This window comes from Heterocephalus glaber, unplaced genomic scaffold (genome assembly GCF_053883595.1).
Source record: "Heterocephalus glaber isolate CG9 unplaced genomic scaffold, H.glaber_assembly_v1.0 deba00001056, whole genome shotgun sequence".
Classification (NCBI taxonomy): domain Eukaryota; kingdom Metazoa; phylum Chordata; class Mammalia; order Rodentia; family Bathyergidae; genus Heterocephalus; species Heterocephalus glaber.
The window spans coordinates 201455-215582 of record NW_028258182.1 but is presented as its reverse complement, the minus strand read 5'-3'; the positions used below and the strand labels follow the sequence as shown (position 1 = coordinate 215582).

Here is a 14128-nt window from a genome sequence, read left to right as displayed (position 1 = left end):
TTGTTTTTAAAAGTCTGAGCTTTCCAAAGATGGACTGGAATTATCTTTATGGTTATGAGTTCCTCATCACTGGAAGTATTCAAGGACAGATAGATCACCCATTTTGAGTTACGCTATTCAGATAAAACGTGCATCTGCCAGAGACTACACAAAATCTTTTAGGTTTCTGTGAATCCAAAGATTCAGATTTCATTCATTCTCCAGAAGAATGATACCACTTCCTTAGAGAAGTCCACAGAGGCTTCTTTTATATCTGGAAAGCCCAGTCATCTACTCCTGGAGTAACCTTGACCTTCCTTTCCCTGCACCCCAGTATTTTCCAATGCAATCTATACCTGACGCACAGCAACACAACATCACTAGTCTTGCAGCGATGCTGTGAGTTAGAAGGACTTGAGATGACAATTAGCAAACTAATTAACCAACCAACATATATATATTTTTTTCTTTGAGTTCCCTACAAAGTAGCCTAAATCAAGATCCCTGCCATCAATGGACTGCAGCTAGGTTGGAAAGTTGAGATTTACACACAGGCACAATGAACCCAGGTGACACGGGATAAATATGAGGTACTAGCAATAGGGTGATAGGAGTTCAGAAAGGAAAATACCTCCGTTGCTACTAATTTAGTTGAAGGTTTCAGAAAGAAAGTGGTTTGAGCTGGGCTTTGAGGATTACAACATATTTTACCTTGAGAGGAGGAATGGCTTATCATGAACAAAGTAAAAGAAATTAGAAATACAACTGTCCTTCAGTATCCACAAGGAGTTGGTGCTGGGACACCTATGAAGACCAAAGCCCAAGAAAACTTAAGTCCATCAAATAAAATGACAATATTTTATATAATCTATGCACACCCTCTTGTATACTTTAAATCATCTCTAGATTACTTATAATACCTAATTCAATGTAAATGCTATGTAAATAGTTTTTAGCCAGTGTTGTTTACAGCATAATGTTAAAGGAAAAAAATCTGTACATGTTCAGTCTAGATGAAATTTGTTTTTTCTATTTTCCATCTGACTCCAAGGAAGCAGAGCTCATAGACATGGAGGGCTGACTGTGCACAGCATACTCTACAGGCAGTTAGCAGCCTGGTTGACAGAACTGTAGTGCACCCAAGAAGAGCCAGCAGAGCACTGCTGGCACACTGATGGCATAAAAGGAGTTCATGAGGAGTGGCAGGCTTTCCATGGACACTGATCAATGCAGAATACTAGAAACACCGAAGAGGAACATGGCAATCAAAGCCAGCTAGATACTGGAACCTCCTCTTGTAAAAACCTTGCCAGGGGCCAGGGATTTAGCTCAGTGGTTCCGCCGCCTGCCTTGCAAGCGCAAGGACCCAAGTTCGATCCCCGGTACCAAAAAAAAAAAAAAACCTTGCCAGGTCCATCCGAGAGATTCTGAACCAAAGTGGTTCCAATGAACAACGAGGCTTGAAATCCTGTGTTAAGGGCTCAAAGCAAATAACCTATGGGTTCACTAATCACTGAGCACCTCCTACCTTTGAAACTGTAACACTTGTTCATACAGCAAACCAGGAAGCTGGTGAAGAGTGAAAAGGAGGAAAACTGTTGACAGTGTCTAGACAATAGAGGTGCACTTGAGGGAAAAGACAGAAATTTGTTGCAGAGTCTTTGCCTGAACCATGTGACCCAGTGAAAACCTTTTGGTTCTCACCATGCTTAGAAGTCCTCACGGAGACTTCTTTTGCTCCAGAATTTATTTTTATCATGAAACTAAGAAACAAGCAGCCTGTTTGTCATCTTTTTTTCCAGAACCACACCAACCCTCTTCCACCTAGGGACTCTCAAGCAAAAGACCAGGGGAGCCATCTGATCCACCCACATGAGATCTAGACCTTCATGTCTGAAATCTTCCTGGACCAAGTCCAGAAAGATAAGTTACTTCAGCCGGCTGACTGGTAATCCAGGTGAGATAAGACAGTACCAGTAGCAGTCAGGGCCTATCATTCCTTCAGAGGCTTACAACTGCCTCCTGCATAGTACTGACCCTGTAGATTGTGCATTCTTGCCAATGTTGACCACACAGGAAAGCTAAATTGGCAAATGCTCTCCTCACTTACAAATTTCATGACCATATAGAAGGTTAAAGCTGAGAGGGTTGCAGAGATCCTCAAGTCTAATCTTTCTTGCTTTACTGGATAAGGAAACTAAGAGCAGAAATGGTTCATACTTGCCCAGGGTTACATAGCTGGGAAGTCACCAGGGTCTCCATGCCTGCCTTGGACTCCCAGCCTAGAGTGACTTCCCCTGGGTCATGCTGACATTTGCACTGCTTTCTGAAACCTAGAAAAAAACCTGCTGCAGTGATCACTGTTGTCATTGTTGTTTGTGGTGTGTGTGTGTGCTGAGACTCAAACCCAAGGCCTCAAGCATGCTAACCACATATCTACTACAGAGATACACCCCAGTCCTACTACTCTTTTTGAGTGTTTATTTGCCATTAGTTATCAATATAATCACCACCACTTTCTGACACTCTCTGACAGGCACTATGGGAAAAGCCCTCTATAAATTAATTCATTGAAAATCTGATAAAGCAGGTTACTATTGCTATCCCCATATTACAAAGAAAACCAAAGATAGAGAGTGGTTACACAGCCTGGGCAAAGTCAGGGCTGTCTAATCCAGACCATCTGGCTCCAAAATCCACACTCAAAGCCACTTTGTTAAGAGTTCATGAAATATAATTTATTTAAATTATAAAATGATGGAAGAAAAGGATTAAGCCTTAAGCAACAAGGATGTGGTCACCAGTGTTTGATAGTGAATTCAAGAGCTAAACCATGCCTTTTATTAAAGTATGCAATATATCTCTCTCTTTTTTCTTTTTTGGTACCCGTGATAGAACTCGGGACCTTGCACTTGGGAGACAGGCGGTGGAACCATGGAGCTAAATGCCCGGCTCCTGCATTTTTAAGGGAAAGTCTAGGGTATACTTGATGGAATTATATAAAACATATTAACATTTTAAGTCTACTATTTAAAAAGGCAAAATTACCGTGTGACAGCACTCAAACAAAGCCTGTCCCTTACAGTGAGCAGGCTTATCTGTGTGCTGGTTTCAGAAGGGTCTCTTCAGGACATAGCACTGCAGAAAGCCAAGGTACCACTGCTGATTTCCTCCTGTTCTGCCCTCACTCATAGGTACATTTTCTTCTGCTCTTAAAGGAATATTACTTTTATGTTAACTTCCTACAGAAATCAAACCCAAAATTATTACTAACTGAGGAAAAATGATACTAGGACAAGATTAATAAATCTCTAAAAATTAAAATACATTTTTAATAAAAGTGTTCAAAATCAACATCACTGGAACAAATGTCCAATGTTCAATTATATTACTTTTCCACTATCCTTCCTATTAAAAATGATGTCAAACTTCATTATCTTGTTTACCCAGGAGAAGAAGTCCAGAAGGCATAACAGTACAAATGGGCAAATTACAACTGTGCTTAAGATCAAATTTCAAGAGAAAAATAGGAATCAATTAAGACACACTTTCACATAAAAAAGTTATGTGACTTAGTTTACCAGCCAGATGTCTTAATGCAGAATATACAAAAGACTACTCTGAAAATGTCACAGATGCTAAAAATTCTAAGGCCTGTAAAGTGTTGCCTTAGACGTGAAATCAACAGCCCAGATAATTAAAGGAAAAAGCAGTGCCAGGCACACAGTAGGCCTTCAATAAATATTTGTTTGTGTTTGTTTTGTTTTACGTTTTGTATATTCTTGCTGTTGCTATTGTTTTTGCAGTACCCAAGGAACCCATACTGAACTACATCTGCAACCTTTTATCTTTATTTTGAAACAGGATCTCTCTAAGTCAAGAAGTTGCTCAGGATGAACTAGGTAGAACTTTCGATCTTCCTGCCTCAGGCCTCAGCCTCCCAGAGTGCTGGGCTTACAAGGTGTTCACCACCACTAATAGCTTCAATAAATATTTGTTGAATGAATGTAAGTGATGAAATTTTCACAAAAATAGAAGCACATGATAGATTGTCACAGTGACATAATAACAAGGTAACATTGCTTTGAGCTTCTAAGAACTGCTTTTGGATCCCATAATAACAAAAGAACCAAGAGTGGTGGAGAACAGACAAAATGACTGAGTCCCATCCAGTTAGGACAAAATGCCCTATGACACAAGATCTGATCTACATTTCATTAGTAAGAAAAATATCTCTCAGCCCAGCTTTGCCCAAGCAAGAGATTGGCCTCAAGCCCTACAGAGTGGCATAATATTTACAGTATAACTCTAACATGGCAGAATTTCCTAAATTTGCTCATTTCAAATGTACTACTGTTTTTAATTTCACACCCTCAGTAGGAGTTGTCTAGCAAGGCTCACCTCTTCATAACAAATCTTATTTAAGGTCACAGGGTGGGGGGAATCACATAGCTACTACTGTGTTCCCTTAAAAGCAACACAAACACAAATGCAATTAGATAAAACCTACATAAACCAGACCTGTCATAGCTGATCAGTAAATTAAAACATAATAAAATTATAGGCAGCCTGGGAGTTTGAGAGTAATTTATATTCTATTCAGAATCATCCTAACCACATCCCGGTAGGGAAAGGGTTTTCCAAGATTTATATCATCAGTCTTTTTTGTTGGAGTCAACACTTGGTCATTAAACCATGGCAGGACTTGAAGTTAGAGCTTAAGTTCCAGTAGGGTGGTGACCAATTTTGTACAGAATGCTTAGGATAAAAGTAATAGTATAGTCTGCTATTTACTTTAATTCCTTCTTAGAACACATTTCTTTTCTTACATGGTATATTAAAGGTCATATGTCAGAGCTCACCTGAAATTCCTGACCAATTTAAGTCTTAACCACAAGAATAATTTATTCTAACAACACAATCAGAAAATATTTCAAACTCTTCTGCAGTATTCACATAATTTAGAAAGAAAAAACAAAAGCGTGAAACCCAAGAACCAAGAAGGGCAATTTCATAGAACCTTACCAATTACTATTACCCCCTACTACTTTCTTTACCTTTAAGTATTTCTTAATGCCTAGAGGACAGCGGCACTTCACAGGAAAGTTTAATGACACCTTGGTTACATAACCTGCTCTTGATTAGTCAGATTATGTGCTTTTGATAAGGAAGAAAACAGTCAAAAGCAGGACAAACACTGAGTCTCTGTTCTCCATTCTCCCATTTGCCAGGACACTCCATTTGAGTCACACACCCAATAACTAGCTCTGCGCCTCAGTTTCCCTGACCACTAAATACTAAGTGTGATGCTATCCATAGTCCTATTTAATCAAAACTAACGAGCGCACATAATCATATATAAAGCCCATCTCAGAATACTACACTGAAACACTACGTTGCATTAAAATTCCAATGACTTTGACAGCATTCCTTCCTTTTCCTCCAAACCTCAAAGGGGTCAGCTTGGCCATTTATCAAGATTAGGCAAATACCTATTTGCATTAACCTTTAGATTAAAAACCCAGGGCTGAGAGATGGAAATCTTTCCAAGTGAAATAATCACTCTGCTTGAATTGTCATGTGCAAAGTGGACATGACAGGGACAGAATCTGACAGCGGCAAGTCTGATTTGTTTCTGCTATGAAAACAGGATTTTGCTGACCTAGACAGCTTCAGGGCCTAGAAATACCAGAGGACAGAACTTCAGAAAACCAAGGGACATATGGGACCTCAAATGATCAGCTCTGTATAAGCAGCTCACTTATTTTCTTATTTCTTTGCCCAAGAAGCGTGATCTAGTGGTAAGACTCCAAAACTCCTGGTCTGTGGAGACTGAAAGTCAGGCAAGGGTCAGGGAGGGAGAAGCTGGGCAGACACAGATGTCACCTCCTTCCTGGGGCCAACCAGCTGTAACCAACGGGCTGCGGGCCCCTAAAGTGGACTGTCTTGGAAATCCAGCTGGTGGAGCATCAGAGCATCAGTTCCACACAGTCCTGGACAGGCAAGTATTCCTTCCCAGCCCCAGTCTAGGCCCGTCATTACGACCTTTAGGAAGCCCTAGACACACAACGGTTAGGGTCCTGCCATCCACACCCCACATATTCCACGGGAAAACAAATCCATAAAAAAGCGCAAGGAGTCCCACCGAATTCTGATGCCCATCCCAACCAAGAGGTCCACAGAAGCTTTTTTAAACACAGCAAATGTTTCCACAAGAAATAAATGTCAGTGCTCCTGTCCCGAGCCTGACCTTGGTCTGCATCTGGGATCGCTCTGAGCACCCGGCACCCCACAGCACAAGCACCGATGAGAAGGCGGGACCCCGGCCTTCACGGCTCTCCCTTCGCCACAGGCGTGCAATGTATTTTCCGGGCTCTCTTAGGGCTCGAGCTGACCCCCCAGGCCCCGTCCCCAAGCGCGGCCGACTAGTACGACAGGGGTCGCCGCCCCCGCCTCCTCGGTGCGCTCCGGCCGCCCAGGCAACCCAGCGCTCCGCAGCTGCCGCGGCGCGGAGCGGGGCGGCATAGCCCGCTGCACTTGTTGCGTCCTCGAGGGCCCGGGAGCGGCGCCCACCCCTCCGGCCGCCCAGCACACTGCAGCTCCCCCTTCCCACCTCTGCGGACCCCGGTGTTCTCGCGGACCCTGGAGAAAGTTTGCGCCCCACGGACCCAGGTGGACAAACTTTTCCGCCCTGGGCTGCAGGGATCGCGGAGGATGCAGCTCCGAGGGCCATTTACCTGGAACTGGAGCCCCGCGGCTTCCGGAGCCCAGGCGAGGCGCTGCTCCCGGGCGCCCCGGAACGCGCCCCAGCCCCGCCGCGCCCGCAGCCGGGACGGCTCTCCGCGAGCTCCACACGCCCGGCTGTCGCCCCGCTGGGCCGGGCGGAGGGGGCGGAGCCGCGGGGCCCGGCTGCACGCTGGTGTCCTGGTGTCGCGCTGGTGTCGCTCCCGTCGCCTCCCCGCGGCCACTGGACACCCCCCTCCCCCGCCTCCCCGGCTGGCTCGTGTCACATGGCCAGGCCTGCTCGCCGCGCCCGACACCGGCTCCCTCAGGAAACCTGAAGCCGCCCTGCGCCGCGGCCGCCGCCAGCCCCTCCCGCCGCGGGGCGCGGCCGGTTGCCTGGGCTCCCCTCCCCGGCCCGGCCCGGGGACGCGCCGAGGCTGGCGCGGGCCTGCAGCGCCGGAGCGGGGCCAGGCTGCACCCTCCTGGCGGCGCCCGCCCACCCCGGGGCCCCCACGCCTTGGCGCCGCGGGAGGAAGGGGCTGGCCGGTCCACTCCTGAGAGGAGTTGTGCCAGGCCCGAGGGAGGCTCTGGCTGTGCTCAGCCAACAGCCACCACACCCGCGACCTGATACAGCCCAGGTCTCTTACAATGGGAGGCATTATTTGAAAACCAGCAGACGCCCTCTTATTTCGTGAGGCTGATGTTCCCCTGGCCCCTAGCTTTGCAAGCTGCGACTATTCACGTTTATGAGTGCAGGTGGCTAAAGTCGGCATGATTCAAAAGGCTATGGAAACCGTAACCACTTTTACAATGAACAACGAGGTGGAGGAACTCTTATCTCCCAACACGCTTTCCCACTTGGAACTGAGCACAGCCCCAGATTTGGAAGGTGTTCCATCAACCAGGCCTCCATAAATGTTTACTGAAGATGCTTATCGAAGTTTTAAAGGTAAAAATAAAATTACCCATTTTTTTCTGTAATTACCTCGAGTCTCTGCTTTGTCCCCTTTTACCAACCTCCAGAAGACCGGTTGCCCAAGGGACAGGGATGTGGCCCCAGGAAGCTGGCCGCCAGGGCACCAGCCATAAAGGAGTAGCCTTCCCACCTGACCATCACCTCCCAGCCCACCTGGCTCATATGGAGCCTAACGAAGGAGAGAGCCGGTGGCGACCAAAGTCCTGAGCTCCGTTCTGGGCAAAGGCTGCCACTGGCTCTTGATGAAGGGACCGGACAGTGGCATTGTTCTCAGGACTTGGACTGTCCTCTCAGCTGATTCCATCCCACAAAGCTACCAACCCAAAGAAGGTCCTGCCCATTACCAAAACTTCAAGGTATGTTATTTTCAAACAAAATAATACTTCCAGCATTAAAATTTCTACTGGACATTAGCTGAATCAACACACTACACAAAAATGATTTCCAAACTGGCTAAAAACAGTAATGTGTTAGAGGCCTTTGTTGTTCTTTTTCACGGCGCCAATTTTGAATCTTTCTAAGGTATTTTTCTTCTCTTTCTTTTCCTCCTTTTTTCCTCATTAGGCAATGTGGGAAGAGGAACAAATATTATAACCCAAAATATTATTATCCCAAAACCCTTTCTCCACTAAAAAGAAATCAACCAGCAAAACTAGTAATTGTAAAACTCTCTTCATGATTATATGTGAGGACATGTAACCTTACTTAGTAGCTGCAGTTTTCTTGCCTTCTCTCAAGCGCTGAGCGTAATCGATATTTAAATAAGTACTTGCCTTTCAACTTCTCTAGGTTCAAACATGAAGCAAACTGTGCTCCAGCAACCTTAAAAGAAGCCGGTGAGGCCTGAGGCAGGGAACCATCCATCTTGTAAATAACCCTCTGCATCTGATTGATTTCACTGCTGCAGATGTAGGTCACTCAGGACTCGATAACACTGAACTGGGCTGGGACAGCATTTGTTTAGAAATCACAAAGACTACGGAAGTCCACAGCCAAGGAATATTCAGCCGGCAAAAGACCAGGTGGGCGATTCTGCTGGAAAAATTCCAACTTCCTAGTGAGTACTATGCCAGTGTCCCAGCTAAGCTCTGTCACAATCAATTCATTTTCCCTTCATCCTTAGACTTCATTCTAGACAGACCTCCTCCATAAATCTTTCCTTCATTGTCCTGGCTTCTGCCACTCTCTGAACTTTGACAAAGAATCGTGACCTTATCACACTGTGCAGCACCTGTTTATACTGTCATACGTTGGACTATTACAGGTTCTTGTCTTCTCTTCAACTTGCCATTTCAAGGACAAAGACTATGTCTTACCCTTGTAATCTCCACAATCCTGGCACAGGGCACCATTGGAGTATTTAATATTTGTTTTTTAATTGAACTTTCATATCATATCAGTTATGCAGGAAGGAAAACTGTATGTCACCATTTTCAAACTTTCCTTTGATGGATTATAATCAGTCTGAATTATATTGTCTATTTAATTCTTTCCTACCCTTTAATCTATTTCTTTTGCCAATAATTCTCAAAAAGTGAGTAACTATAAATTTGATGTTTGGCCATCTGTTCACTACATAGTCAAAATATCCAGTTAGAGATCAAAAGCCTAGAGCTCACTACAAAGTCCAGTCCAAGTCCATATCAAAAAGCCAAAGGAAAGGTCCTGAGTTCAATCCCTGGTACCCCTCCTCCAAAAAAAGAGCCAAAGGACCTGCATTAAAAAGTTAAGAGTCTTCACTGAAAGCCAGATGTCCAGAGGTGATGGTAAAGACCTGAGCTCCTCCAAAAAAGCAAAAAGGGCAGATTTCATTTTGCTCTTTTTATTTCATCTAGCCCTTAAACCTAACGATTAATGCCACCCATCTATGGTAGATTTTCCCTCTTCGTTTGCAGCTTACAAGTCAATCATCCTAATACACCAGAGCCATGCTCCACTAATCCAATAGGCTTTTCTTAATCCATTCAGGTTGACACCACAATTAACTATCACAGTTGGGAACAGCTGAACTAAAAGAACTGAATTTGTTGCACGAGAGAAGGACAAAGACTAGCCCCCAATGACATGGATGGAAATCAGCCCATCCATGGCCCCTAATGTTGAACAATCTGGTTTGAATCACAGGTGAGCAGTGCTTCAGTGTAATGTGCACATTATTTACCTGAAGATTTGTTAAAATGTTGATTTTGATTTAGTATTAGAGCAGATTCTGCTTTTCTGACGAGCTTCCAGTGTTGCCCAGGCCTCTGATCTGTGGACCAAACTCTCAGTATCAAACTAACAGAGATTCAAAATGGACATGGGGTGGGCAAAGAAATATTCACATTTGTTAAAAAGAAGTCTAATATCTCTGAATATTTTAATCAATATTTATTGAACCCAAGCTATGTACAAATACATGTTTTTCTATTTTTGTATAAAAGAATAGGCCATTTTTAGCCAGTGATAAATATAAAGTCTTCCCTAAAGTGTCAACTTATCCACTAGGCAAAGCGAGTACATACTACATTTAGGAGCCCATGAAAATGTTTTCATTTCTATCAAAATCAGAAGAAAAAAAAATGAACTTTTAGGTCAAGAAAATATTTTTACTATATGCATTAATATATTTGTTTTTATAAGCAGTAGTGAAATGTTTTTAATTTTTTACTTATTTTTATATGTAGAAGAAGGAGCCTATGAAGGCAACAGTGTCCAAAGCCCACAATAGTCATTATTCTCAAGGCCCACATTAGTCGCAGCTATTTTTTGAAAAGCACAGGAACCCTGTAGTGGCTGATATTGGCACACTGATATTTACATGAGTGTCAGCAAGATATAAATATTGGGAAGATTATAAATATGCCTCTTGGGTGGAGCAGGCCCTATAAGTACTGAGTTCAATATTTCCCATGTGTGATTTAAGAACGCTTGGAATACTCCACTGACAAAAAGTTGTTCCCCTTCAGCTCATCCGTGAGGGCCTCAAAGTCCACCACTAAAGATTTATCCCACTTCCAGAACCAGTCTTTGGAGAGGCACAGGATTTCTTGTTTCCTTTGTAACACTGACCCTATTTTAGGCCCAATTCTTTACCATCCAGACTTAGGTCCACATAGAAATTTCTCAGGGGATTCTCTATGAAAAATATATAATGATGAGATTTTATTTTATAGGAATGAAATCTCATATCTAATTCTAATCTGGTCTGAAAAACTGAGATATAATCATTCATGGCTAACGAAGATTGCCGTCATTGTTCATCAATACAGTAACACTAACAAAAATGACTGGTGGTTTTGCTATCTGCCACCAGAAATATTAGCCATTTGTGGCTATTTAAATATAAATTCATAAAATCAAAACTTCAGTTCTTGCTCATACTAGCAAACACTAGGTGCTTAGCAGTATCCTCTTGGGCAGCATGGATTCAGAGCCCTTCCATTACTGCTGTTTCAAAGGACTCTAAGTGGAGAGGGGACCTCCTGTTCCTGACACTCGAAATACAAGGCTGACTTGGAAATATTTGAAATCTAGATTGGGCTCATTTTTTTCTTTCCACTTGTCAACTGATTTATGACTCATAGTCAGTTACTTTGCTCTTGTTTAAACTTCCCAAACCAAAATATCTAGGAAACCAACTTTTAGTTAATATCACTTGCCTACCTATGAAAAGCCAGTTAATCCTATGCTTGGTCCATCCAAAGAATTGCAGGAGTTTTCCCCCAAAACTTTTTCTAGAACAGTGATAATTGACATTGCTGCTTATGTTTTTTTCTTGCCAAAATGTCTTCAAGTTACTTCCTCCTGTAGCCAAGTTTTTAAATTTTAAACTAACTCAAGACCCCTTTTTGATCTCCAAGGTATAACTTATACAAGGCAGTCCAACTGTATGTGCCACCAAAGCACCATAAGTCTATATATCTTCTATCAGTCAGCAATTTTGTTCCCAAGTGCACCATCAGTGTTCAGAAGTGGGGTGTAAGAAAAAACAACACACTATCTCACATTTCTCCAGTCCTCTAACACCTGCTGAGCACTGCCACAAACATGTTAAATCCCAGCCTGAAGCAAGTTTTCATAGTTACATAATAAAAGCCCTTAAAAACTGGAGTAGATAATTGAGATACTAACACCATTTTAATTAGGGTGGCACAACTAGTCACTGATTATGCATGTGGGAAATAATGTGTGTGCAACTGTCACATGGGCTGTAATTATATTTAAGACTTCTGGTGACATGACAGATGGTGAGAATGAAGCTGTAGTGTTCTGTACATGATGTCATCTGCAAGCTGCAAAATGCACGTATAGCTTTGGGCACCTATTACTCATTGCAGAGGATCAAGATCCTGTTTTTCTGTTTACAGAGTGCAGACAGAGGAAGGGAAAAGACAGGAAAATCTAAAAATAAAATGAGTATGAATCAGTCTTCCGCCACCCCCCACATGAAAAGGTGTCTATAAAAATATTTTAACTAACCTTTTTAAAATTCATTCAGATATATTTGATGGCTCACAACATATAATTGAAGACCTAAATTTGGAATCTTGCCACAAATGCATCTAGGAAGTTTTGAATAGCCAAAGTTAAATATCCTGCAACTTTTGAATCCAACTCCAAAGACCTAGTCCTAGGTAGTCAATGCTAAGTGTGATATACAAAAATATTTCTACTGTTATTGCTTCTGTTTTCAATTTTGAAAACACTATATTCTCAGTCCTTTGGTAAAGATGTCTCTCAGAGAACTAGCACAAAGAATCAACAACTGGGATCTCATCTTATTAAAAAGCTTCTGCACTGCAAGAGAAATCACCAACAGAGCTAAGAAGACAACCTACAATGTGGGAAAAAATTTTTAGCAGCTGTACCTCAGACAAAGGACTGCTATCTAGAGTATATAAAGAACTGAAAAAAATCAGACCCCCCAAATTCAAAGACCCAATTCAAAACTGGGCATCTGAAATGAACAGACATTTCTCAGACAAAAAAGTAAAAGCAGCAAATAAACCTAAGAAAAAATGTTCAACATCACTGGTCATTCAAGAGATCCAGATGAAAACAACACTGAGATTCCACTTCACTCCAGAAAGAATGGCTGCTATCCTGAAATCAACCAATAACAAATGCTGGCGGGGCTGTGGGGAAAGAGGAACCTTGCTCCACTGCTGGTGGGAGTGTAGACTGGTGCAAGCACTGTGGAAATCAGTATGGAGATACCTCAAAGAACTAGGACTAGAGGTCCCATTTGACCCAGCAATTCCCCTGCTGGGTATCTTCCCAAAAGAATTAAAAGAATCATACCACAGCAATATATGTGCACCCATGTTTATAGTGGCACAGTTTGTAATAGCTAAAGCTTGGAAACAGCCCGAGTGCCCAGCAACTAGAAACTGGATAAAGAAGAGGGGCTGGGGATTTAGCTCAGTGGTTTCGCCGCCTGCTGCAAAGCGCAAGGACCCGAGTTGGATCCCTGGTACCAAAAAAAAAAAAAGCAAAGATGTGGGGTTTTTTGATAAAATGGAGTACTACTCATCCATAAAGAATGACAAACTAGAGACATTTCTAGCTAAGTGGATGCATATTGAGGCCATACTCTTAAGTGAAATAAATAGGACACACGTGTAAATACCAAATAGTTTCTCTGGTGTGAGAAACTGAAAGTGTAAATAAGGATTTAAATGACTAAAATGAATAATCGATAATTTGAAATAGGAAGAAAAGGTCTAAAGGGGTAGGGGAAGTGGGAAGGGAAGGGGAAAGGAAAGAAGGGAAAGGAAAAATTATGAGAAAAGGAAAAAATGGAAACAAAGTCTTTGTAAATACGGAAAGGTTCACAGGGAATGAGGAAAAAATAAGAACCAAGATACGTCATGTACAGGTACAACCACTCAAAGATAAATGTAAATGTATTGTATACCTAAAATGCACCAATAAAAGAATTTAAGAAAAAAAAAAAAAAAAAAAGATGTCTCCCAGAACTCTAAGGAGGGAGATGGGCAGGTAAGTTTACAGAGATTCTCAGCTAAAAGAAAAAAAACCTTAAGAATCTTCCATGATAAACAGAAGGAAACTGATTAACATGGAGACTTGGAAGACATGGACAGTTATAAAGTAGCATGTCTTTAACTCTTCTTGTTTTTAAAAAATAAAATGTCTTACCCAGTACCCTGTCATAAAAGAAAATGTATTTAAAATTTTGTCACTCTGACACTATTTCATAAAGCAAATAATTGTTTTTTTTGTTTTGCAAAACATTTTCACCCATGTGGAATACATAACCCAGAGAAGAGAAGAGTAGAAAAACCCAAGACACACACAGCCTTCACCCCCTCCTTCTGGACCAGGGGTCAGCAACCTTTGTAAAGGCCCCTGTAGGCCCAATAGACAGCTGACCTTCCATTATCCAGCACTTCTTTATCCATGGCTTTAATCAACTGTAAGTACAGACTATTCAGAAAGAAAACCTGC

The 14128-nt window shown here is 42.4% G+C and overlaps 1 protein-coding gene and 1 long non-coding RNA gene across 3 annotated transcripts in view; one reads left to right on the top strand and one right to left on the bottom strand.

Annotated features, from left to right (window-relative positions):
• The window catches only part of Arhgef28 (Rho guanine nucleotide exchange factor 28), a 328072-nt gene extending 321087 nt beyond the window's left edge, over window positions 1-6985 (bottom strand). For both annotated transcript variants that reach the window (XM_021251666.2, XM_004874150.4), the window contains exon 1: window positions 6717-6985. The gene's annotated coding sequence lies outside the window, so the exon portion shown is untranslated. The remainder of the gene's footprint in view (window positions 1-6716) is intronic.
• A 95-nt stretch (window positions 6986-7080) lies between these two features.
• LOC147828530 (uncharacterized) lies at window positions 7081-13156 on the top strand. Its single transcript, XR_015450643.1, has 2 exons — window positions 7081-8034; window positions 8468-13156. It is a non-coding gene; the product is annotated as an uncharacterized LOC147828530 (long non-coding RNA).
• Window positions 13157-14128: the final 972 nt, after the last annotated feature.